Source organism: Crocodylus porosus, unplaced genomic scaffold (assembly GCF_001723895.1).
Source record: "Crocodylus porosus isolate Cpor-Errol unplaced genomic scaffold, CroPor_comp1, whole genome shotgun sequence".
NCBI lineage: Eukaryota > Metazoa > Chordata > Crocodylia > Crocodylidae > Crocodylus > Crocodylus porosus.
Genome location: NW_017728906.1, coordinates 167,069,753 through 167,095,962, shown reverse-complemented (window position 1 = coordinate 167,095,962; position 26,210 = coordinate 167,069,753). Strand labels below are relative to the sequence as shown.

The window sequence follows — 26,210 nt, the reverse complement described above, 5'->3', positions numbered from 1 at the left end:
GATTACAAAGTTATGGTTCCCTCAGCAACCAGAACACGGCTGCATTGCACATGCGGAAGGTCTGAGATTACTGACTCTGCTGTTAATTTTATACCTTCATCTTTATCTGTACAAAGTAGCTGGGTGAGAGTTGCCATGGGAATAAGTGGTCAGGTTTTCCACTGGTGAGAAGGTAGAATTCTCCCATAACAGTATTTTAGTGCTGATGCTCTCCATTGCCTTGGGTGCTGTCGTCTCCCCTGCTCTAACCTCCTTCTGCTTTCTATTTTCTAACCTGTTCAAAACACTGCAGCTAAAAGCATCTTCCTCTCCCTTTGTTCCTCTCACAATTGCTCATCCCCACATCCCTACATTGCCTCTCCTTCACTTTCCATGTCAGCTTCAAGCTAGTTATCTTCACCTTTGAGTGAAATCCTAGCCCCACTGAAGTCAATATCAAAATTCCCATTAACTTGAGTCGGGTCAGAATTGCACCCTATACATCTCTAAAGTGTGACTTTTCTGAATCTGAGGCCCCATTTCCTATTGCGCCTAACTTTGCACCCTAACCAATTCTTTCTTTTTGTCTGTTTAGTGCTTTTTTACCTCTGTTCTTTGTACTCCTTCATCTGGGAGTTAAACTTTCTTTGGTTAGAACCAAGTAAATAATTTACAACAAATATTATTCACAGAATTTTTCCATTACTTGTTTGTAAATTCTGTGCCTACAAGTGGGAATGTTTCCTTTTTATTACCTGTTCAAAATTATTTGTATATATAATGCAGCCAGTATTTTTGGTTTGCAGGTTATTCCAGTGTCAAGAATTTGTCAGATATACAACTCATATTTTGTATTTCAATTTATATAAGTAACATAACAATGGAGCTGGACAAATTCAAACTGGGAATATGGCACAAAGTTGTACAGTGAGGATAACTGACCATTAAAACATCACACCAAGGGGCATTTAGATCCTCATCACATGAATGACTTTCTAAAAGAATATCTGTCTAGCTCCCCATAAATGATTGAATTTGATGCAGGAATGTCTGGGTGAAATACAGGAGGTCAGACAGGATGATCATAATAGTCCCTTCTGGTCTTAAAATTTATGGATCTATGAATTTTAAACTGTTCATGTGATTTTAGTATTTGCAATTTATAGTACACTTCTGGTCACTGATAGGGTGACATTTACAGTGCCACATGACATGTAACTAACCAAAACAGCAGATACTGAATTTTGCAGTCCAAAATCCAAATTTTTATTTGCTTTAAGCAACTATTTGATCATTAAAGCTAAAAATGCATTTTTAATGACTACTTCACACAAGCTAAGCACGAGGGTTCAAATATTCTTGCAGAGAGACCATGGGGCAGCTTTCAAACAGAAGAAATTCACTTTCAAAATTTCAGCCAATGCTTGTGGGCATTATCAACCATCCTTAAAAAAATGACATCTTCTATTATCTTTGTCATTACCCAGGCCCTCATGCCTCTCCCCTCAATTTTGTTTTGTATCTTTCCAAATGAGGTTATAAACACCTTTGACAGGAGTTTATAACCTGGAGGATTATCTCCAGCTTGTTTTTCAAAGTGCAACCTCTGATGCTATAAGATCAATTACAACTATAATTTCAGATGCAAATGCTTCACATAAAAACACTTACAAGAACATTAAGAAGAGATGGATCTGAATCAAGCCTACCATCAAAAAACTCCCACATTCTCTTAGCTCTACATCTGAACTTCCCATACCAGGCCCACTGAAAAACATTTTTGATATCCCCAGCTGCTATTTTAAGTCAACCCAAAAGTCAAATAACCAAACTTTGCAGTATCTTTCTTTTTATATAATCCCTTCAACTGTTTTTCATCTTGACATATATAAAGAAATGTCTCCGCAAAATGGTTAAATAATGAATTGTTACTTACCAAATTCTATTTTCTTTTCTTCTGTAACTTTATTATGATATGACATGTGCTAGCATTTTACAGTAGCAGAAATCAAACTCTGTAATTAATTAGGCTTGTTAAATTTAAATCTAGAATATGTATAGCAAGCAGTAGAGGAAAAAAGGGCCATTGTTTTATAAAATACATGTTGTGATGAAGACAGAAATCTTACATAGCATAGTATGAAGACTTGACATTTCTTTGCAGAGGAGAATTTAGAATCTCTTAAAAAGTTGTGTTATGCTTTTTACCTTGCTTTCTGGTAGCTATTGTGCCAATGGGCTCAAGGATTTCACATAATAAGCAAGAAGCATTTTTCTCCAGCTTTCTTCCATGTGCAGTTCTTCCTGATACCAGTAGAGGGCAAATATTAAGTTCAGTCAATTTCCACACCTTTTATTTCTTTTTTCTTTGGTGCTCGTAAAACAGAAATGACTCTGATGTCAGTGAAACACACCATAGCATTACAATGCCATTACTTCTGATTTGTAACACAGTAGCACCCAGAAATCCCATATGCTAACAAACATGTTTCACACCAACATTTTTATAAAATAGCAGTGTCAAAGATCTGGCCTGCGGAGCCATATCATCTCGTCCCTGGTGCCCCTCCCCCCATCTGTACCTGCTGCACCCACTCCAGCTGGTCCGGACTGCATCACAAGTGACACCCAGTCTAGCCAGTTTGGGATTCAAGTTGCGTGTGATGCCCACTCCAGCTGGTTCAAAGCTGGAGCTGTGTTCAGCATGGGTCCTGAAGCAGGCACCGGCATGTGGTACAGTCCTAGACCTGGCAGAGCGAGCACAGCAGGCACTAGGGCAGGGCAGGATCTGCAGGTGTGGGCCCACAGGGCCAGCTCTGTGCAATTCACCCAGCCTATGGACTTTGACAACTGTTTGAAAATATTAGGAAATACTGAGATTTGAATCAAAACCCAGAATGAAAAAGAAAACCACAAACATGAGCATTTAGCTCTGACGCTAAACCTCTACGCCATGCCCATTACAAAAATCCATTTGTACTTCCGATTTGATGAGAAAAAAGGTTCCAAGTTTAAAATATAGCGTTACATAGAAGAATGGCGCAGTCGAAAAATGATTTAGAATGTTACCTCAAAGCCTTACTTTGTTGAGATACATTATGGTGGTTCACAAAAATAAATCCCTTTTTAGCTTTAGCGTTTATCCACTTACCCATAACAGCTTCCTGGAGTCCAGAACACAGCATTGATACTGACAGGTAGCGGCAGACACAGGAGTTGAAAGTACAATGTACCAGGAATATGACTAACAGATGAAACTGCACATAATAGAGAAGCTTTTAAAGCCAAGACTCCTATTGCATCAAAATACTGAATAAAGGCAGCCCTAATTCTTCTCACTCTAATGTCAGCTTCCTTGCCTGTATGTCCAGGGAAAGCTTGCTGCTATTTCAGCTCTTGAGCACTGAACAAGTTTACCAGGAAAGGACTGTAATATGATGTTGTGTATACTACTGACTTCAGTGCTGCTGTCTGCCTTTTATTGTGAATCTTGGGCTACTTTTCATATTCATTAAGCATTGGCTTCTGGAGTAATGCAATTTTATGAGAATTTCAGCTTTCATTCTTTTAAGAAAGGAAGTTTTCTAATCCTTGTGGAAAAACCCCAGAATGTGGGAACCTGCGAGTTTCCAGAATCAGAAGGTAAACTGAAAATTCCAAGATTTACTATTATTATTTGTTTAAATCTCATAATTTTGAATGCTTGGGCTGTCAGTAAAGTGCTACATGACAAGTTAGCATTTTAGAGTTTCACAGAAGCTGGAATCATTACATTTTGTCAGGAGCACAAAGGTCTGAGTTTTCTAAGATCTATGTAGATGTGAGGTGTGTACAAAGGCCTTCAGTGCAAATTAGAACAACATTACACCTGCTTTAACTTGCTCTCCATTGACTATTTGTTGCTTTTATGAAGGTCTGGAGAGAGCAACTGGCTCAGCTGAATTGATTTATTGATTAGGACAATAAAGACCATATTCAATTAGCAGGACACAAAGTTATACATTACCAATCCGATGGAGTCCTTTGTTATGGGGCTGCAGCAACATGGTTGAATGGATTAAGATTAATGTAAAAGGGGAATTTTGTTTGATATGTTCTGCTTTGGTATTACATTGTTAATAATATAATTACTAATGTATTTTTGCAGTAGAGCTAAGCATGAGTATAAAGTATTCTGTGAATATAAGACACAAACTAACAATGCAAGGCTTTAGCTAACGCCTGACAAGAACAGTTCTCTTCCTGACAAAGGACCTCTGAGACACAAAAATTAGGTGGGATGTAGCAGGATCCAAACCAGAAACATTGGAACCAGTAAAATAAATGCGTATTTGCATTTACTACTAGGATTAGTCAAACAATGTGGGAACCTAGTTCTGGATACTGTCAAATTCTTCACATGACTTCACTTTGAAGTCTCCTCTCCTTTGTTACCATTGTTTACACATATTGTACAATGCAGATTGTGCTTGCCTTTTTCTGGAGAGCAGAAAGTAAAGCTGAAACATAATCATTACATGGTGGGGGGAGAGGGAATTCAGTTAATTTTGGATGGATTCAGTAGCATTTTACAGAGGTTAAACCAGGGGTGGGCAATTATCTTGGGCGGAGAGCCACTTACCCAGTTTTGGCAGGCTGTCGAGGGCTGCATGGGTAGCCCTGCCCCATGACAGGTGCCCCACCTGCTGGTCACCATCTTGGGACCAGTGTCCCAGGGCCAGCCCCAGTGGGGCCCAGAGCGGGGCACAGGCTGGCAAGGTCTGTGGAGCCGGGCTGGGCTGCATCAGCAGGAAGAGGGGAGCTGGCCCAACCCCCTGCTCTCCAGCAGGGAAGAAGCTACTGCTGAGTGTGGGGAAAAGTGGCCCCTCGCCTGCCCCACGGCCGGCGCCCTGCGCATCAGGCACTCCCAGCCCATGCAGGGTTGGCACAGGCAACCTTACGTGGGCTGCAGGTGGCTGCAGCACAGGGCGCTGGCCATGGGGTGGGCGAGGGACCACTTTTCCCTGTGCTTAGCACCAGCTTGTAACCCTGCCCCCCTGCCAGCCCACCTGGGGCTGCCTGTGCCTGCTCCGGACAGCCCCACACAGGCTGCGAGCGCCTGCAGCGTGGGGTGCCGGCCATGGGGCAGGTGAGGGGCCACTTTTCTCTGTGCAGGGAAGGAGCCCAAGGAAAAGCTGAGCGCGGGGGGGAAGCAGCCCCTCGCCCATGCCCAGCGCCCCATGCTGCAGGTACTCACAGCCCACATGGGGCTGTCCAGAACTGGCACAGGCAGCCCCATGCGGGCTGTGAGCAGCTGCAGCAAAGGGCATCAGGCATGGGTGGGGAGGGGCCGCTTCCCTCCCCCACCCCCCACGTTCCTTCCTTGCCTGGGGTCCCCCCGCACTTACCTGAACTTCCCACACCAGGGCAGCCACATGCTCCCAGCCCAGAAACCCTGTCTGGGGCTTCCAGCTAGGGGGCAGGACCAGGCTGGCCCCCTGTTGTGGGAGCCCACTGGGCTTCCCCTGGGTCCTACTGCCTTTGGTTCCTATCATTTTTGACAGGAACCAAAGGCAGAGAAATATTAATTTTCTACACTTTTTTAGGGGCCCCATGGGCTGGATAGAATGGCCTCATGGGCTGGATCCAGCCTGCGGGCCATATTTTGTCCACCCCTGTGTTAAACCATGCAGTGAGAGACCAGAAAAATAAACAGGCAATATACAAGCCCAGGGGATGAGGGGTTAAGTATTTAAGGGCCTTTTTACACCTTACACTGAGAGCCACAGAAATGTTGAGTGTTAATGCTAGCTTGGAGTTTGGAGCAGTCATACCCTTAGGATGCATCTACATGAGATGCGTTAATGTACATTAGCCTAATGTACTGCACAGTATGGCCATGCATCTACACGTGTGTGCCTTTACTGCTCAGTAAAAATTAATCGTGGCTAAATGATTAGTTAATGCACAGTAATGCACATGTAGACGTGACTCTATGTTGCCTAAGACTGTCAGGGTGATGTCCATGTGCATTGGCTTTGCAAATTCTTGTGCTGCATTTCAGGGGAAGTAGTGGTGTTTCAATCAAAATTTTATGTGCATAGGGCTTTTTTCTTCACTTTTCCATAGTTTTATTCCTTCTATGTACAATTTTGTATCATTACTAATGTCAAGAGGATGGTACAACTCTTGCTGCCATTCCCTCAAGTAAAACAATTCCAGGCACTTCCAGTTTCCAAAGAGGCTTTGGTAATACATACAGCTCATAACCGAGGATTTGCTAACTTCAAAATGTATTTGGATAACCCAACAATAATCAGCCATGGCCAGTGTAGGTTCTGGTACTTCTTATGTGAAATGTCAGGAGCCCTGGTTCTGGAAAGGTTTTTAGCCTATGAACCCTTCCTGCAGGTCAAGGATTGTTTTGGCAGCTTTGGTTTGATAACATGCTCTTTCATCAGCAGGCACAAGATGGCAATATACAGAAAATAAATATTGCTGACTTTTCACGCAGGAACATCATTTCTTAGAAGCACATACTGTGGGTAGACTCCAGTTACTGAGTTTAACGGGGCATGATCTGCACTTACCACTTGCCTAGTCATCCCTCCCCCTAGTCTGCTAAAATACTGACCTGCTTATTCACAAAACGGAAGTTTGTTTGCTGTAAGACAGATAATCTTGTGCAGACTGTGTGCAGAGGATATGAAACTTCCTCAGCCTATATAGATGAGAACTTGCTCTGGGAAGAATATGGTGACACCGGGGATATATCCATTTTTTTTCAGGAAATATCCATTTTGCATCCAGACACATTCCTTTTACATATTGGCAGACAGACCCCTGTTGCTTACATGCTGCCAGAATCCATCTCCAGAGCATAGAAGTACATCACCGAAGAGGAAATATGTACATGAACACTGCCACAATCAGCAGAAAAGGAATCATCAGATTGGAGGTGGAAAGACGGACAGAAACAAAAGACAGAAAAGGGCTTCCTGGTTCCTCAGATCCAGCGCTCTGGTCTCTTAGGAAATCATGTCATACAATTCGTTTTCTAAAGTTATTAAGATGTATTGGAAAATTTAGCTCACACATGTCTAGTTTAGTGGTACCCAACCTTTAGCGCAGTGGGCCAGCTGAGTGCTGGGGGGTGGATCTGTAGCTCTGATCCAGTTCATGGACCAGATTCAGTGAAACTGGATTGGGGCCCAGTCTCACATTCCTGATTTCAGCCGCTGTCCCGCACCCAATCAGGCCCCACCACCCCAGCCCAGTGTGTGCTAGATCAGGCCCTGCTGCCTTGGCTTTGGCTCTAAACCCAGCCTCATGCATATCAGATTAGGCACCACTGCCTGCCCCTAGCACTGTATGTCCAGGTGGCAGGAGCACATCATCTGGCCCAGAGGGCATGAAATATGGCAGTTGAGAAGTGGTGGTAGCTTTAATTGGCATTGTTCATCCCCCAAGCTGCCTCCTCACTCCTCCCCCTCCCCCACTTCCCAAATTTCCAGACCTTTGGGGAGCCCCACTGGCCGGATGGCTGGGCAACTAAACTTTCCATATGTATATTCTGAGTCCTTTGGAGATTCCTACATGGGTTTGGGGTACCAGGTCACAGGAAGGACAACCCTAAGAAACTTTCATCTCTTTTATTTGTTCCTCCAACCTGGATAGACCTTATTTGGCCCATTCTCCCTGAAAGGTGCTATACAACAGATGACACTATGTTTAGAAATCCTGACAACTGTGGACCGCAACATGTTAGAATATGTGTTAGATAGACGTAATGTTGTAGAGTACCTGTTAGAATTAGTGACATAGCAAGGTTGACAGCTTTCTTGAATTTTGGTAATAACTCCATTAAGTTAGCCTCATAAAATTATTACAGCTGTTTGAAGGACTATTTGACTTTAGCATCAGTAAAGTCTTAGACATTTTTCTGAGGTTTAGACTGTAAGAAACAGTGGGAGCTTAGGTAGAGAAATGAAATGTTGCCTATCATAATCATCATCTAAGCTTTTCCCATCGGTGTTTAGGCGCTATAAAGTAGCTGTGGTTTGGAGTGGAGAATGTGATTTTAGAATGATGCATATTTTTTGACAAGTCACTTATTTACAGAAAAAATGCAGACTGAGGACAGCTGAAGCTATTCCCCAATTTGTCTTTAATTTAGTGAGCAGTGAACAGTTTGGGGAAAGAAAAAAATGAAAATATTAAAAGGATTTGTTTTGACATTTCTCAAATGATTGTTTTTTAATTTTGTGGGCAATGGCGGGGTTCAGGTACTATTCAGAACTACAGCATGACAGGTTGCATGATTTTTAGGACTGAGCATAAACTCAATGGCGGACCGACCGGGGGTGGGATGGCCCCCAGGCACCGACCATGTGGGGGGGTGGCAGCCGGGCCCTTCAGAGTTTTTATTGTGTGATGTGACCGGGGCCAGCATGTCCTATCTGTGAAACCTGTGGCTGCAGGGGGCCCTGCAGAGCTGGCAGTGATGGCCACGTTTGTTATATAACCTGCCTCCCCACCCCATGGGCTGGATATTTAGTTACCTGCTCCAGCCAGAGATTCTGGCCACCACTCCTCCCCCTGCATCTGGTGTGCCAGGACTTTCATTTCCTTCCTGGCTGAAACAGGTAACCAAACAGGGCTGGGGTGGGAGACTTTACGTATTGCTACAAGAAGGACAGAGGGAGGGGTGGGAGGTGTGGCGGGGTGCGAATGCAAGCATTGGTCCTTGGACACCGGAGACCTAATGTACATCACTGCATAAACTTCCTTAGATCCCAGTCATGCAATTACATTAGTATCTGTGGCAGGTGATCTGCCAGGGGCCTAAGAGTAGAAATAGATATCACCTGACATTGCATTTGTGTCGCTGTAAAAATGTTTCAGATTTGTGAACAAATAGATGTCCCTACCCTTTGTCACACCACCTTGGTGGTGCAACAAAAGGTAGTCTACTTTATTACAGTGGACTCCTGTCTATTTGCTTTGTGGTAGGAAAGTGCAGGCAGCCCAGAGCTGCCTGTACTCTCCAGCTACCCTGGGCAGGTGCTCTGGGGGCTTGAGGGGCCTGACCCTGTGCACCCCAAGAATTCCTGCATGCCTGCCGCAGCTTGATCCTCTTTGTTCGTCTGTTTTTACCCTCAGAGACCTTTGAAATACAGAATACTGTAGGTGTGGTACTAAAATGTGCCGTTAGAGGGAGTTGGTTTATTATGGCTTATTTGACAGGACCACAGTCCTTCAGCCAGTGGGTGACAAGAAAATAATAAGAGTCTGAAGGAAGATGTCAACAAATAAAATGAGGGGAGCAGCTTTAGGTATGTGAGAGCATCTTAGCTATCCCTGGAGATAACAGGTTGCCAGCACTGTGTGAAGCATCCATCCTGTGGACAGATGTGTTTCATAGCCATAAATAGATTCTTATCCATGTTGTTATTATATCTGTTATGTATTTCTGAGGCTTATACCAAAATATTCAGAAATCCTTACCCTTCGGATGGGCTTTTCGACATTAAAACTAGAGAGATAAACCTGAAGGTATTTTGGAGTGAGGTGGGGTTCCTGCAGTGGGAAATCTCTACATTTTAGGAAATCAGTGGCTCTGGAAAGAGCAAACAAAACACCTTTTAGAAATTTAGGGTGAGTAGCAACCAGAGAAGAGCTGTACATAGATAAAGGACTGCAAAATCCTGTCTCTACATCCTGTTCAGTTCAGCTCTTTCTTCTCTCTCACAAAGAATGCTGCGAGGCCAAAGAGGCTGAGACTGTGAGAGCCAGTAAAGGGATTCTCAAGAGAACTGGAAATGGAGGAAGTGATTAAGAAGCTATTGGATCAAGAGTGACTGTGTGCGCCCTGATCTGGCTTCAGGGAATTAGGAGCAGATTCTTCCCTGAAACTCAGTTGCACGAGTGTCAGGAGGCAGGTATTTACTGTCTTCAGACTGAGGAAAGCTATTCTATTTGACAAGGATCTGATGTCTTCTCAGGTGAAGGGACTGCAAATAGCCTCAAGCAATATTCCCCCTAATCCAGAACTGAGTAGAGGTAAGTATTCATTTTCTTTAAGCTATTAGAATTCATTTTGAAAACAGCAACTTCCTTGCCTGATCATTCATTTCCACACAAAGAGAGACCTGGCTATATCATCTTGATAGAAGTAAGTGACAATATAGTTAAATCTGAGCTTTGTACGAATTAACTCTGTGAAGTTGTTCTCCCCAAAAATGTTGCTTCTTCCATGTAGTTTCTAAATGTTGGGTCTGTTTTTTATTCCATATGTTGGGTCTGCTTTATTTTTAGTAGATGATTCACGTTCAAACTTTAGGGCCATAGTTTTAAAACATAGGAGCCTAACCGTTAAAAAGCATGGGCTCAATTCATCATTACCCTGCCCTTAATTTACATGTGACCAAAGTAAACATAATATGCCAACTTTCTGATTCAGTAGTGGTCCCGCTTTTCTCTGTGTTTGAAAGCTGATACAACTGAAGTATAAGTGAATTGGAGAGACTTCTCAGTACTAATTTGGGCTGTAAGCAGCAAAGTAGCACCATAGGAAAACAACTAGTGAGACCTGGAACAAACAGAGCAGGAAAAAAGAGGACTCGACAGCTTTCATGCAAACCCAGAGGATAAGGCTCCCTCTGCTTTGAGCCTGATTCTAGAATTGCAGGATTCTGTGCGGAGTGAGACCGAGGGAGTGGGAAACCTGATGACATACAAGAAAACTCTTGAGAAGCTAGGAACTACAAGTACAGCCATGGCATTGTGGGCTGCTGTGGCATTAGAGAACCAAGATTTGACCTCATTCCTGGTATCTGAGGCTGGTTTATACCTGAGAAATTATAGTGGTGTAACTGGGTCAATTACTGATATCATCCTTTTGCAGATCAAATTATAATGGTAGGAGCCCTCATGCGGGTATAGTTATAGCAGTCAGTATAAAGGTATCTATACCAATATAGATTGTTTCTGTACTTAGATGGGAATGAGCTCTCCCACTGTAAGCACCTTAATGCTGGTGACCAGTACACACATGGGGTATGTGACTGTATCAGTCTAGTTAAAGTGGAAAAATGTGTATAGACAAAGCCTCAGAGAGTGGAGTTCTTTGAACTACATTGTGCTTTATGCTAACCAGGGGGATTTACACTTATCTTTATTATGGATGTTTTAGTCAGGGAACTCATTATGCCTGAACAAACATTGGTTTATTCCAAGATAAAAGGAATAAAAATAATTTATTCCAAATCCATTTAACTGCCATTACTTATTATTGTTTGAAACTCTCTTACAGCTTCTAAAATTCTATTTTAAGGCTATTTCTTCCTTGGGTGGGCATTTGACTTTAATTAATGCAGGATATTTAAGTGCTACATTTCAAACAGTGCAGAAACAGGTTACAGAGGGAGATGATGCTGGATCCTTTTTTAAAATTTTAAATAAAGTAAATTATGCTAACTGATATAATTTGCTCTGTGCAGCAGGAAGCTCTAGGTTGAAGTTCCCACCATGACCACAGTTTACTTCTGAAAAAAAAAATCTACCTTCTGTGAATAGTTTTAAATATAGTAACCTGAATGACAATACTGTAACACACAAGTGATGGTTGTATAACAGTTACATAAAAAGTAGGGGGAAAAAAATCTCTTGCCCATTTATCTTTACTTCCTAATAAATTTCACAGTGTAATATATTTTATAACATGTTTCCTGGAAGCATCTACCTTCAGATGAAATACTATGGCCTCTAAACACAGATAGGCAGACTATAGTCCTTCTTTAGGGGTCTCTCTCAAAACATTGTACACATATGTTAGTCATTAGGGATCTAGAGATGTATTGATCAACACTACTGATTCATATTTCCTTAGAAAGTTAAAAGCATGACCTTCAACATACACTTCTGTCAATGTTCAAAATGCCCACAATTCACATGCAAACCCTCAGCATAGCAGTGAACCACAGACGGTGCATACATTTTTGAGACTTCCTATATTAAAACTTAATAGAATGAACAAATATTCACAACAGGAAATATTTTATATTTTAATGTATTTAATAGACTAGGGAGCTATATGCAGAGAAAGAGTGGCCAAAGGAGGCATGCAAGTTGGAACCTGAAGCACTTGGATTTTGGAAAAGAAGAAACATGGCTTGGGTGTTTTGCTACCCACAAGTTAAAGTGCACCTTCTTGCAGTACATCTGGTTTTAGTAGCAGGATATCAGATTTCTGTTTGCTTGAGTGCATCAAAAAAGGCCTAGCTTTCTTAAGCTAGGAGCAGTCAAATCCAAATTGTAGATGTACTCAGTGATAAAATGTGTCCAGGGACCAGAGTCCCTAAGGAAGTCTAGAACGTTTTACCCGAAGCTGGCACCTGTGTATACTAATTGGTTTTTTTTAACAGATTTTTCATGGTACTAGTCACTAAAATTCAGTTTTATAAATTGGATACCTGCAGAGAGCCACTTGCTTGTTCTTTTTCAAATCGTACCTTACCTCCCCTTACTTGCCTGCTACACCTTTATTGTTGTTAATTGTTGATGGGAGAGGTCCTTGAAAGTTGGTAGTCAGTTATCTCTTGGCATGGGCTGATCTGTCCATGTCTACCTGGGGCTTTTTTGCCTTCTCATGGTACTTCCCTTTGTAGGGGACACACCCCATTAGTTGCTGGGGCACTTGTTGGGGTCTCAGCTGTCACAGCCTCAGCCCCCTTTGTCTCTCTGGCCATAACCTTCACCCGAGCCTACTGTTCAAGGCCTCAGCTTCCAGGGTTCAGTCTGCTTGGACAGCAGCCCCTTTTCTAGGGTACACCTGCTCCTCAATAGTGTCTGCCTTTCTGTCTCAGAGTCTGACCTCTGGTACTTATTACATCCTCAAGCACCCCTATCCATGGCCTCCTTATTGCCCCTTTTAGCCACTCCTGGTCCACTAATAGTGTCAATTAGAACATGACCACCAGCCTCATGACTGTACAAACAGTATCCTCCCACCCCTGGCTTAATACTTCCTTGTAGCCTATGAGTTCTCCTTGGCTTCTTCACAGCTCTCTGGCACTGCTCAGGCACCAGTTAGTCCACCTTCTGCAACCGGCTTACAGAGGGACTCCTTAACCTACAACCTATGGGACTAGTCTGTCCCTTTCCAGCTCAGAGCCCCCTTCTTCAGTGCCCCCTTATCCTTTTGTCTCTCTTTCTCCAGTGTCACTTGCAGTTAATTGCCTCATAACTGCCTGGTGTTTTACCCATTCAAACTTTCTTAGTAACGGGGGCAGGGATTTCCTGTTACAATAAATCATTAAGATATTACTTCAGATGACCTGGGATGCAGCAATAATGATGTAATTAATGGATGTGGATGCTTTTAGTTTTATGGGAGGTATTTGGATAGTATCTTTGAGGGAAATGTGAGATACTGAAGGCATGGTACTGAAGCTTCTCAGAAGTAAAAAATGATCACAATTCAGCGTAAAGAGACTAAGTTACATTTTTTGTAAGTGATTGACCACATGGTGTTGCATGGGATGTGTGCTTATAAGAGTGGGTTCTTCTGGCCAGCAGTGACTGTTGGGGTTATGCCTGCACCTTGGCTGTGTCACCCCACTTTTCAGTCAATTGCATTATTGGGCAGGGTGAGCCCAGCCATTCCCAAGTTTTTTCTCATTGCCAGTGTCAGTATAATAAGATTCCCTCAGGTATAGCAAATCATACCAGCAGCTTTGCAACTGCAGACTTGAATGTCTTGGAAGACCAGCTGAGCAGTAGAGTTGCCAACCCAAGACAAATTCTTTTACTGACAATCTGCAAAGTTTTTACTAACAACCAAACTTTTTTAGTGACATGCAACCCTTCTGCCAGGCCCTGGACAATGGCTGGGTTCAAATTTAGGATTTTAACACCAACCCATATTAAAAGAAGTTTGGTTGTCAGTAAAAAGTTTGTAGAGTATCAGCAAAATATGTTCTTGGGTTGGCAACTCTGCTTGACTGAAGAAATGGTTTTATAGTATACTGCCCTCAACCCAGGGGTCTTCTATTTACCCCACAACCTGATGCCCCACACCATATCCTGCACCATGCTGCCTCCACCAGCCCACTCCCCAGTCTTGCCCCTTCTGGCCCTGTTCCCTCATCCCAGAACAGACCCCTAAATAAAGACTACTGTGTGCCTACCAGTGTAAATTTAAGGATAGTTGGCAAGCCTGCCAAGCAGGTACTTATCAGAAGGTCAAGTGGGGATTATCAGGAATTTATTTCTGCATAGATTCTTCTGCAGATGGAGAAACCAAGAGTGAGGACAAGACCCACCAAACATTCTGTCCAAAGATGGGATGTCTAAGTATAGGCTCTGCACTTATGTTTTTCTCATCTTTGGAAGTATAGGGATCATGCATGCCCCTCCATAAACCTCATCAATAGCAAGAGCCCTGAGGAGATTCGTATAGTATACTGCATACAGCAGTAGTGATCATGCTAATATTAGCTTAATTTATCTATTATTGACATTCAGACATAATGAACTTAGCTGTCAACACAGCTCACAAGTTATCGCCTCACCTTGCAGAATAAGACTTGGATTCTATACTGTATCTGGCACTGTAGATGTGAGGTAGCTAACTACCACCAGAACAAACTGTTAAGATGAAGACTAGATCATATTAGAAAAAGACTCTTACTAGACAGCTCTTGTGTTGACCTATGTTGTCCATGTGGATTCCATGCCCTACCATCTTTCCCAGCATTACAGAGGCCTATGCTATCTGGATTCTGTGCTGCAAAGAAAATGAAGGAATGACTGGAGGGCACATGGACACCCAGAGCATAGGTATACCTTATAAACCAAATTAAGTCTGATATCATGAACACCAGAATTGGATACATGATGCATCTCAAGCAACCAGAGGTAGGTAGCAGGTCTTTTTTCATTGTAAGTTAGCATATAAACTGATCTAATGAGAATGACAAGTATTTTTTTTCTTTACTCAAAATTTTAAGGGGTAGAAAAGTCACATGGAGAAGATCAACATTCCAGAAGTAAGGTCTGATTCTATTGCCTTAGCACTGTGTAGCGTGAGTGGTAAATATGATTGAATTCAACTTCTCCACTTATTCAGACCAATGGGAGTATTTTTAAAACCACCTTGAGCTCAGTCTTTTTTTATTAAAATAACAGAGAAAGTAAAGAACTGATGAATCAGTTCTAAAGCGCATAGTATTTATGAGCCAAAAGTGGTGAAATTTCACACATGGCCCCAATTTTTGGTTAAAAAAGGGTAACCCCAAATCCACATTTTTCCATGATTAAAATGAAACACCACTAATATATAGATATATAGTCATAGATTCATAGATGTTAGGGGCTGGAAGGGACCTCACAAGATCATTCAGGTCCAGCCCCTCTGAACTTGGGCAGGAAAGATTGCTGGGGTCAGATAAGCCCAGCAAGGTGAGCATCCAGGCGTTTTTTGAAGATATCCAGAGTAGGTGACTGTATCACTTCTGTGGGGAGTCTATTCCAGAGGCGGGACACTCAAGTTATGAACACATTTTTCGTTATGTTTAATCTAAAGTGGTCTTCTAGTAATTTATGACCGTTAGTCCTAGTCTTCCTCTGGGGAGCCCTGGTGAAAAGATGTTCTCCCAATCCCTGATATGTATCTGTAGCAGGGCACTAAGGAGCCTGCTACTTAGAAAGCCGGAGTAGTGGCTCAGGTGCTGGTTGCTAGGGGCAGCCAGAAGGAGTTAAGGGCTGACACCTGACCGGAAGGGGCAGGGCTGACTACTATAAGACACAGACTGGAGGCTGTGAGTGCTCTCTCTCTCTCTCTCTCTCTCTCTCTGCCTCTGCTGGTAGCCAGGAAGAAGGAGTATTGCCTGACTAAGGGAAAGAGATCGGCCCTGAATGTAGGGAAGAGAAAAAGGCCTGGATGTATAAGCCTCTAGTTACATGGGTGGGAGATGTGGTGTGGTTTGGAGAACGTTTAGCCAGGAGGATTAACTTTGTGTTATAGCCCAGGGGCTTATGTTATTGTTTGTTGTTGTTGTTATTACACCGGAGGACTGGGTGAGGCTATTAGGAGTTGGAGGAGGCCTCATAGGGGCTCCACAGTAGTGTGGGGACCCCGGTGCCAGAGAGGGCACAACATTCAGGGGTGCATTGACCCCAGCCCCAGAGAGGGCAGTTGTGAGAAGCCCTGGAAAAAGGGCGGAGATTGTTGATGAGTGCCAGGGAGCACGGTTGCGAGGCAAGCCAGAAGCGCCAGTGGGGCGCAGGAAAATAAAATCAACCAAACAACGTCCGGTACATCTGCGAGGGTTGGGCATGGTACAGGGATGGTTGCAGCCATGCGTGGCCAGTAAGGCTGGGGTGCCTGGAACCCCATTATAGAACTGAGCTGCAGGGGGAACCAGCAGAACCGTAGCCAAGGGAATGAAGGGCAGCCTTCCTATATAACTACAGAACATCAAAGACGTGGCAGGAGAGATTGTGAGGGTGCTTCAACACCGACTTGGCACGGCAGGGGGCACTAGGGGAGACCACAGCCACTATGCTGCTACAGCATCCTTTATATATTGGCAGGCTACCACCAAGTCCCCTCTGAGTCTTGTCTTCTCCAGGCTGAACAGACCCATGTCTCTCAGCCTCTCGTTGTATAGCGTGCTATCCACACCTCTAACCACATGCGGAGCTCTCCTTTGGACTCTCTCAGCTTCTCCACGTCCTTCCTGAAGTGTGGTGCCCAGAACTGGATTCAGTACTCCAGCTGCTGCCACACCCATGCTGAATAAAGTGAGAGGATGACATCTTTAGTCTTGTTTGTGATGCATCAGTAGATGCATGACAGTGTTTTGTTTGCTTTGCTTCCTATGGCATCGCATTGGTGGCCCATGTTCATTGTATGGTCTATCAAGACCCCCAGGTCTTTTTCGGTTGAGGTGCTGGTAAGTGTAGCACTACCAAGCCTGTAAGTATGTTGCAGGTTGTTTCTCCCCAGGTGGAGCACCTTACACTTTTCAGTGTTGAACATCATCAGGCTTTGATCCACCCACCTTGTGAGCCTGTCCAGGTCAGCCTGTATCCTCAGCCTATTCTCCAGTTTGACTTCAGTCTTCCACAATTTGGTGCCATCTGAGAACTTTGCCACTCTTTTTTTAACACCCACGTCCAAATCATTAATGAACAGGTTAAAAAGCACTGGTTCAAGTATTGAACCCTGTGGGATGCCACTGGTCACCAAGCACCATGTTGACTCAGTTCCAGGTATTATTACTCTCTGGGTCCTACCTCGAAGCCAGTTCACTAGCCATTGGACTGTTGGGTTATTGAGGCCACAGTTCTCCAATTTACCATGAGCACATCATGGGAGACCAAGTCAAAGGCTTTTTTGACCTCCAAGTATATGACATCAACCTCATCTCCCTTATCCAGGCATCGTGTTACCCAATCATAGAAGGAAATGAGGGTGGTCAGGCATGACCTGCCTGCAATAAAACCATGTTGGCTATTTATTAGAATGTTGTCTTCTGTTAGTCTATTGCTAATGGATTCTTTGATAATTTTTTACAGGATTTTTGCAGGGATTGAGGTCAAACTGATTGGCCTGTAATTCACTGGATCCTCCTTCCTGCCCTTCTTGTAGATAGGCCCTCTTCCAGTCTTCTGGAACCTCTCCTGAGCACCGTGAATTAAATAGTCTTGCCATGGGTCATACGATGATGTCAGACAATTCTTTCAGTACTCTCAGATGCAGTTCATCTGGGCCTGCTGATTTGATGTTCTAAAAAATGCCTCTGTAGATGTTCCCTCATGAGATCTTTGCCAATTGTTGGTGGGTGATCGCCCCCCACCTTGATCATCCTGTATCCTGTCAAGCAGGGTACCATCCTTGGACTGGTGAAATACTGACGCAAAATAGTTGTTGAGTTTGGATTTCTCCTGGACGTCAGTTGACAGCTGTCCCATTTTGTTCAACAGGGGTCCAATATTTCCCTTATTTTTTTTCCAACTTCCTATGTATTTGAAGTAGGACTTTTTATTGCTCTTGACTTCCATTGCCAATTTGAATTCAGTTTCCACCTTTGCTTTTCTAATCCTCTCCCTACAGGTGTGGGCTATTGCTGTGTACTCTTCCTTGGTGGTATTTCCTGACTTCCATCCCTTGTAAGTTTCTCTTTTCAATTTCAGGAGGTCCATGACTTTCCCATTGAGCCAAAAGCATCTCCCAGCCCTTTTGCTACCTTTCCTGTGGGCCAGAATGGACTTACTTTGTGTTCCAAGGATTGCATTCCTGAGGAATGACCACTCGTCTTGGACTCCCTGCCTTATCAGACCATGGTCCCTCAGGGCCTCACCAGCCAAACTCCTAAGCTTGTGGAAGTACATTTTCCTAAAATCAAGGATTTCAGCTCTGCTGATTTCCCTGCCTTGTGATGGATGGAGAAAGTGATCTTTTCATGATCACTGTCACCTAGCTTCCCTTCAAACATCAGGTCACTCACTAGATCAGGGGTGGGCAAAATGCAGCCCATGGGCCAGATGTGGCCCACCAGGCCATTTTATCTGGCCCACAAGGCCCCTAAAAAATTTAGAAAATTAATATTTATCTGCCCCTGGCTGCCTGTCATGCAGCCATGGATGGCTTACCAAACTCAGTAAGCGGCCCTCTGCCCAAAATAATTGCCCGCCCCACACTAGATCATCTCCTTTGGCCAGAGCCAAATTCAGTAGTGCCTTATCCCTTGTTGACCCATAGACTTCTTGAGTCAGATAGAGCTCATCAATACAAGTGGGGAAGCTTTGTGACTGATCAGATCTTGCTGAGTGCTCTTCCCATGAGTTGTCTGGGTAGTTGAAGTCACTCATGAGACCATGCAACATCTGCCAGCTCTCTAGAGAACTCATCAAGCTTTTCCTTTTGGTTCAGTGGTCTGTAATAAACTCCTACAGTTATATCCCCTTCACCATGTTCTCCCTGCAATTTAACCCAGAAGGTCTCAAGTAGCCCTTCTCTAGAGCCAAACTCCACTTCTAAGGATATGAACTGCTCCTTAACATAGAGAGCCCCCCCCCTTCTTTCCAACCCAATTCCTCCTGTGCATGGTGTAGCCCTCTATGCTCCAATCATAGGTGGCATCCCAGCAGGTCTCTGTTATCCCTATGAGATCGTATTCCTTATTGCTTAGCAGGGGCGCCAGTCCCTCCTGCTTATGCTCCTGGCATTTCTTTGCAGGCAACTAAGCCTGCCATTGGAGGCCATAGGCTTTCCAGTGTGGTAAGGACAATCCCGTCCTTGAGCTGGTGCCAGAGTATGTTCCCATATGTTGCCTAACTTGCTGGTTCCATGGTTGCCATTTCCCATGCTTGCTGTGGTATTTATCCACCTGTCCCCTGGCAATCTTTGTTTAAAGCCCTATTCAGGAGGTCTGCCATTCTAGCTGAGAAAAGCTCCTTCCCCTTTGGCATGAGGTGAATGCCATCCCTTCCCAACAATCCACTATCTCTAAAGTGTATTCTGTGGTCAAAGAAGCTGAAACTCTCACAGTGGCAACAGCGCCGTAGTCTTCTGTTCACTTCTTCTATGCATCTATCCCTCCTGTGCCCATGACCTATAACCAGGAGGGCTGAAGAGAAAACTACCTGTGCCCCGGATCCCTGAGCCCAGCCCCAAGAGCCCGGTCAGGATTGTTCTGAGCTATGTCATTTGTGCCCACATGAATGAGGAGAATGGGGTAGTGGTTGGAGGGCCAGACAAGTTTAGGAATCCTCTCTGCCACATCCCAGATACGGGCCCTTGGGAGGCAGCAGACCTCACAGGCCAGGGGTCTGGGCAGCAGATTGCTCCCTCTGTGTGCCTCAGAAGGGAGTTGTGCACCATCATCTGGCACTCCAGAGACCTCATTAAGGTGCAGGTGACCTTCCTCATTCCCAGTTGCTGGCAGCTGAGCTGGATGGCCCCTACAGCCTGGAGCCAGGTGCTCTGTCTAGGTGGAGGCTGGAGCCATAGGCTCCATATGGGTAGAGACCTCAGTGGTATGAAGTGGGGGAGCTTCAGCTGGGGTTGAGGTGGGAACCACGTTGTACAATGTGTCCCCACCATTGTATGGGTAATAGACTATGCAACTACTGAGTATTCAACTGCTTCTTGGGCTTTTTTTCTGGGGCCTCTTGCCCTTCCCATGCGGCCTTCCACACAAACTCCTGAGCTAATTCACACACCAGGCCCAGATGTGTTCCTGTTTGCATGCTCTGTTCATGCAGCTCCAGTCATGCAGCTCCCTAGGGTGGTGACATAGGCAGCAGAAGGGGAGTACCCCCTGCACTTCTGTGGGATGTGGGGGAATCCCCCCGCACTCCTGTGGGACTCTCCATCCAACCCAGCATTGCAGCATTCATGAGCCACACTGGTACCTCGAGGTATGTAGAAAAAACATTTAAAGCTGTATCTATGTCCGAATCACTGATTCTCTGAATCAGCATTGAATCTTCAGATTTGGATTCAGCTGAATCAAATCAGGAACAGTGATCCAAATCAATGAATCAAATCACTGTCCTGCAATTTGGGCCAAATCCAAATCTGAATCAAATAGGGCCCGCTTTGCACAACCCCAACAAGCAGCCAGAGCCTGCAGGTGGGCAGGAACTCAGCCTGGCCAGGCCTCACATGAAGCAGCACCCAGCTGAGCAGGTAAATGTGTGGATGGGAAGGGGCATGGGGGAGAGAAGGGGCATGGGGTGGCAGATCAAGGACCCTGTGGGGTTGGGTGAATGGGGCCCTGGAGCAGGTTGTGGAATGCTCATTGCCTGGATGGTTCATCCAGGGGCATGGGGGAGGCGGGGCTCCTGCTGCTGCATGCACCCCTGGGGCAGGCACAGGGGATATGTGCCCCCCGATTTGTGCTGTGTGTGGGGCGGAGGTGGCTTCCACTGTGGGCTGCACCCCATTGCCAGTGTCCCAGAATCCATGCAACACCATGTGCCTCCCACTGCTGGGCAGGTGCTGCAGGCGGTGTGCAGGAAGCACCTGGCATCGCGTGGCTGCTGGGACACTGGCAGGGGGGTGGAGAGCACAGCCCACAGCAGCAGCCATCTCCACCCTGCAGGCAGCACAGATCAGAGGGGGGCACATATCCCCTGTGCCTTCCTTGGGGATGTGAGCAGCAGTGGGCACCCTCCACTGTGCCCCTGGACAAGCCGCACTGGCTCTGAGCATCCTACAACCCACCCTGGCCCCGGGGACCCGTTCACCCCAGCCCCTGCCCCTGTGTCTGCTCCACTCCCTCCCTCACCATGGGGGCCTCGATCTGTCTCCTTGCCCCTTCCCCATGACAGGCTGAATTGCTGGGGTAGGGGGGCGGAGGGGTGTGCTTGCACACATGTGCTCTCAGCCCACCCAAATCATATTTTCTTCCTCCGCCTATGAGTGGCAGGTAAGAAGGAACTTGTTGGTGGGGGAGGGCATTCCCCTCCCCAGCTCCACTCAGTTGCCACATCCCACCCACTGCAGCATACCACAGCCACACATGTGTGCCCCAGTCACTGCAGTTAAGCCATGGCTATGCATGAGTGCACACATACACCCATGTGCACATCTGTGCACAGATCCCTTCACCTATATATAATAGTGTTTCATTTTAATTGTGGAAAAATGTGAATTTGGAGTTACTTCTTTTAACTAAAAATTGGGGATTGTTTTAAATAAAAACCCACAATCCCTGGTAATTAGAAAGATGTAGCCTTCAGTTCCTAGTCCTATGTGAACAGCTAACCACTCTATTTTAAACCCTATTTTACTAGAGCCCTGTGAAAAAGTTCCCATTATCCACTCCCTTGCTCTTGGAGATAATGGAGAGTAAAGGCACAGACAGAAGTGACAAATGTTGCCTGACCTGGCCCCTGAAAGCACTCTACACGCATGACCTAACACAAGTGCATGGCTGCAGAGTGTTTTAAAGGGGCCTAATCCTGCAACAATTTGAACCTTCATTATATGAGGGTTCAAAGGCAGGTACTCCAAAGTGGAGTGCTCCCTCCCCCGCCTTCATTGATGCAACCTTGCCCTGCTCCCAGCACTGGTTTCAGAATGGGAAGGGGGGGAAGGGAGATGAGGGAACTCATTCTGGTGAGTGAGGGAACTCATTCTGCCCAACCAATGCTGGAGGGTGGGGCAGGTGGATTGGAGCCCCCCTGAGGTTGGGGGCTCCTATATGCCCATCTCCCCATTCCACCGTAGGTTGTGAAAGCCCTGGAATGGATTTCCCTCCCATGCCTTCTCCTTCTCCCATCCTGAGGCAGCATGGGGGTCCAGGAGAGCGGGGCAGGGCTAGGGGAAAAGGATGCTGAGATGCAGCCTCTCTCTCTGGATCAGCTTCAAATTGGAGCTCAATCTCCCACCCTCCTGAGCCAATAGCTAACATCTGTTGGGTCAGGAGAATTGGTCTAACACATGGCACTTTATGTGAAGTGCCATGAATTAGACCAGGGAGCTGCACTTCTTTCTGCACCCTAAATCTCTTGACTGAGAGCAATGAAGATCAAATTCTTTAGTTAAGGTACGATCTGCTATTATGGGAAGCTGTATTCATTCAGCACTGGCATAGATTTTACCTTGTTAGATGCTCCTTATATCACTTTATGTAAAGAACATTCACCTAATGTTGCTGGGCAAGCTGAGGGACTGTGGCATTGATGAATGCAGTCACATGGGTGGCAAACTGGTGGTGGACGGCTCGATGTCAACCTGGGAGGGTGTGGGCAGTGGACTCCCCCAAGGCTTGGTCCTTGGGCCGGTGCTGTTCAATATCTTCATTAGTCACCTGGACAAGGGTGTGGAGTACACCCTGTTCAAGTTTGCTGATGACACCAAGCTGTGGGGTAAAGTGAATATACCGGCAGGCAGAGACCGTATCCAGGCAGACCTGGATAGGTTAGAGAAGTGGGCGGATCTGAACAGGATGCAGTTCAACAAGGACAAGTGCAGAGTGCTGCACCTGGGAGAGGGAACCAGCATTATGGTTATAGGTTAGGGGCTGACCCTCTCAGCAGCACACAGGCAGAGAGGGATCTTGGAGTCAGGATTGACTCCAGGATGAATATGGGTCGCCAATGTGACAAAGCAATAGGCAGAGCCAACCGCACCCTGTCATGCATCAACAGGGGCATCACTAAAAGGTCCAGAGAGGTCTTGCCTGCCTCTATGTGGTGCTGGTCAGGCTGCAGCTGGAGTACTATGTCCAGTTCTGGGCGCTGCATTTCAAGAGAGATGTGGAAAACCTGGAGAGGGTCCAGAGGAGGCCACTCATATGGTTGGGGGCCTCCGTGGCCAGCCCTATGAGGAGAGACTGAGGGACCTGAATCTCTTCAGTCTCCGCAAGAGGAGACTGAGGGGGGATCTTGTGGCTGCCTACAACCTTATCAGGGGCCAGCAGCAGGGACTCGGGGAAAGTTTGTTCACCAGGGCCCCCCTTGGAGTCACCAGGAACAATGGCCACAAGCTGAGGGAGGATAGGTTTAGGTTGGATATTAGGAAGACCTACTTCACTCTAAGGGTGGCCAGAGCCTGGAATACGCTTCTGTCGCAGAGCACATAGGTGCCCTGCACCTGAGAACAGGGATGGCTCCAGAGAGTCCCCTAACAGTGAGAAGGGGGAGGTGCAGCCGCCAGTCACCAGGGCAACACATGTGCTGGTTGCCGGGGCAACCGGTGAAACCCCCTGACAGGAAGGGGCAGGGCTTAGCCCTTCTTAAACCCAGGCAGGGGGCTAGGGTGGCAGTTCCTCCTCTGACAGCCAAGAAGCTCAGCCAGTGTGGACAGAAGGCCAAGGTTTGGCTGCACGAATATCCACAGGTTGCTGCCACAAGCTGGAGTATTTTTGCCTGCTAGGGATTAACGGTTGTCTGACCAGATGGTTTAGCTTTATGTTATAGCCCGGGGGCTTTTTGTTTTGTGTTTACTGTTTAACCGGAGGACCAGGTGAGGCTATTAGGGGTGAAGGAGGCCCCATAGGAACTCCCCAGTAGTGGGGTGGCGGTTCCTAGCGCCAGAGAAGGCGCAGTATGTTGCGGGGTGCATTGGCCTAGCCCCAAGAGTGCAGAGGGGTGGCGAGGAGCCCTGAGAGTGCAGAGGGGCGTCGAGAAGCCCTGGGAGAGAGAGAGCGGGGGCAGCGAGGAGCCCCGAGGGCAAAAGGAGGGCTGAGACATAGCTGGGCCAAAGTCAGATCACACCAGCACCATCTGCGAAGCTTGGGCTGTGGTGTAGGGGAGGAAAAGGAGCTGCAGATAGCGCCCCCTGTCATCAGAGTGCGTAGAAATGGGCAGCCTCCTGCTAATTACACCAATCTATTAATTAAATAAGATCAAGGCATGGCAGGCGAGTAAGCAGGTGGTTGGCCCATTACAGAAGGGCGGAGCCATACCCGGAGAGGCTCCAATAGTGGCACTCCTGTCACAGCTTCCCAGAGAGGTGGTGCTCTCACCTTCCCTGGAGAACTTCAAGAGGAGGCTGGACAGGCACCTGGCTGGGGTCTTATGACCCCTGCCACCCCCAGTGCTCTTTCCTGCCCATGGCAAGGGGTCGGACTAGATGATCTGTCCAGGTCCCTTCTGATTCATTGATTCTATGATTCTAACCCAAATTACCTTCAGACACTTTAATAAGGAAAAGCCCTGAGACCTAGAGAAGAAGGGCACCTTCAGAGACAATAAAGTGCTGATCTCTCTTTTATTTCAAACAGTTTAATTAACTATTCTTCAAAGCTGTTTGAAAGGTAACATACAACAGGTATCAGTTACTGGTAAATGGTTGAGTTATACAATTACTTAACTAAATTCTAACTGTGTCATGAGCTTCTTATGAATGGTTTGCACTAGAAATGTTGAATTTTATTTTTAGGTTCATACAGATGAAGATGATCTTTCTTGGCATCATCCACTTATACCTTGAACTGTCTGCAGCTGGGGACTTTAAAATAGCTACACTAATCAAATTTTAAATATTCTTTACTATAATCTCTTGCTTGAGGGGCTAACACTGCTCAACATGGAAAGCTTTATGAGGCATTGTAATGAAGGATGATCCACAATAAAAGAATCAAAGTAACAATACCATTATCACAAATTACAAACCCCTTCAAAATCATGTTTGACAGTAAATTACAGATTGTCTTCAGCTTCCTTTCTGCAGCTGTGGGTTGTTTACTATTTGAATGTGCAACCTTAAATTAGAGGGCAGAGATAAAGAAAGGAAATGGAAGCTGAAGGCATATACTACATAAGCAAGCATATGCAGCGTGTATGTGAGGGAGTGTTCCTGTGTGTCAAATGACCATCCTGTCTTCCTTCAAATTCCTCTTTAATTCACCTCTGCAGAGGATTTCAGTGCTAATCCACCACTGAATTTATACACAAACAACAAATTAAAAAATTGCATCAGTGACATGAAATCCAAAAAGCAAACAGTCTTGCATCCCATGTGTAGGGAGCTGGATAACCCCCGCAAAAAGAGGTACTCCCATCATTTCATTTCCAATGATCTTCATTATTAGTCTCTGCAGTCTGTTATCTCATCATGGCCTGATTTCCAGAGGCACTGAACACACTTAGTTTCCACTGAAACTGGTGAATTCAAGCAACAGCTGAAGGTAGCACCTCTGGCAACCAGACAATATATCTAAGGGGCTGAGAAGAGGATGTCTAACTTTTGACAACACAACTGGCAAATTTCAACCAAGACTTTTACATTTCTGCAGAGCAAATTTTGGAAGCACTGAGGAAGTGCTGGAGTAATGATTTGGGGTAAAGCAAACCAATGGCGTTATATCATAATCCTTGGCTGAAGATGATTTTATTGAAATAACAGCAAACTTTAACATAGACCAAGGCTGTCTCTTGTGATCTTCCAGAAAATAAAGGTCAGTGATATTCAAAGCTTGAAAACACAGAGTTAGATATATGACCATGCAACCTTAAATCTATTTGCATGGAATTAGTAATAGTGAGGATTATCTATATGTACTCCAGCTGTGTTTGGTGACAGCTGATTTTCATGGTGAAACGATTAGGTGGGGCAGCGTGGCTGAGACCTGATTATGATAGATAGTTGGGTATTTAGTAGGCCTGTGCGAAGCTTTGGGTGCTGATTTGATTTGGAGGACATTTGGCCCAATTCGGTGGCCAAATCTCCAAATCTGAATCAAATCAGAGGACTAATAAAAAGGTCCAAATTGATTCAAAGCTCTCCA

The 26,210-nt window shown here is 45.5% G+C and overlaps 1 long non-coding RNA gene across 1 annotated transcript in view; it reads left to right on the top strand.

The window, feature by feature from the left end:
• The first annotated feature begins 9,452 nt into the window (after positions 1-9,452).
• Positions 9,453-26,210, top strand: part of LOC109306644 — a 19,363-nt gene continuing 2,605 nt past the window's right edge. The window contains exons 1-2 of the long non-coding RNA XR_002100066.1: positions 9,453-9,615; positions 9,714-10,020. This is a non-coding gene — a long non-coding RNA (uncharacterized LOC109306644). The remainder of the gene's footprint in view (positions 9,616-9,713; positions 10,021-26,210) is intronic.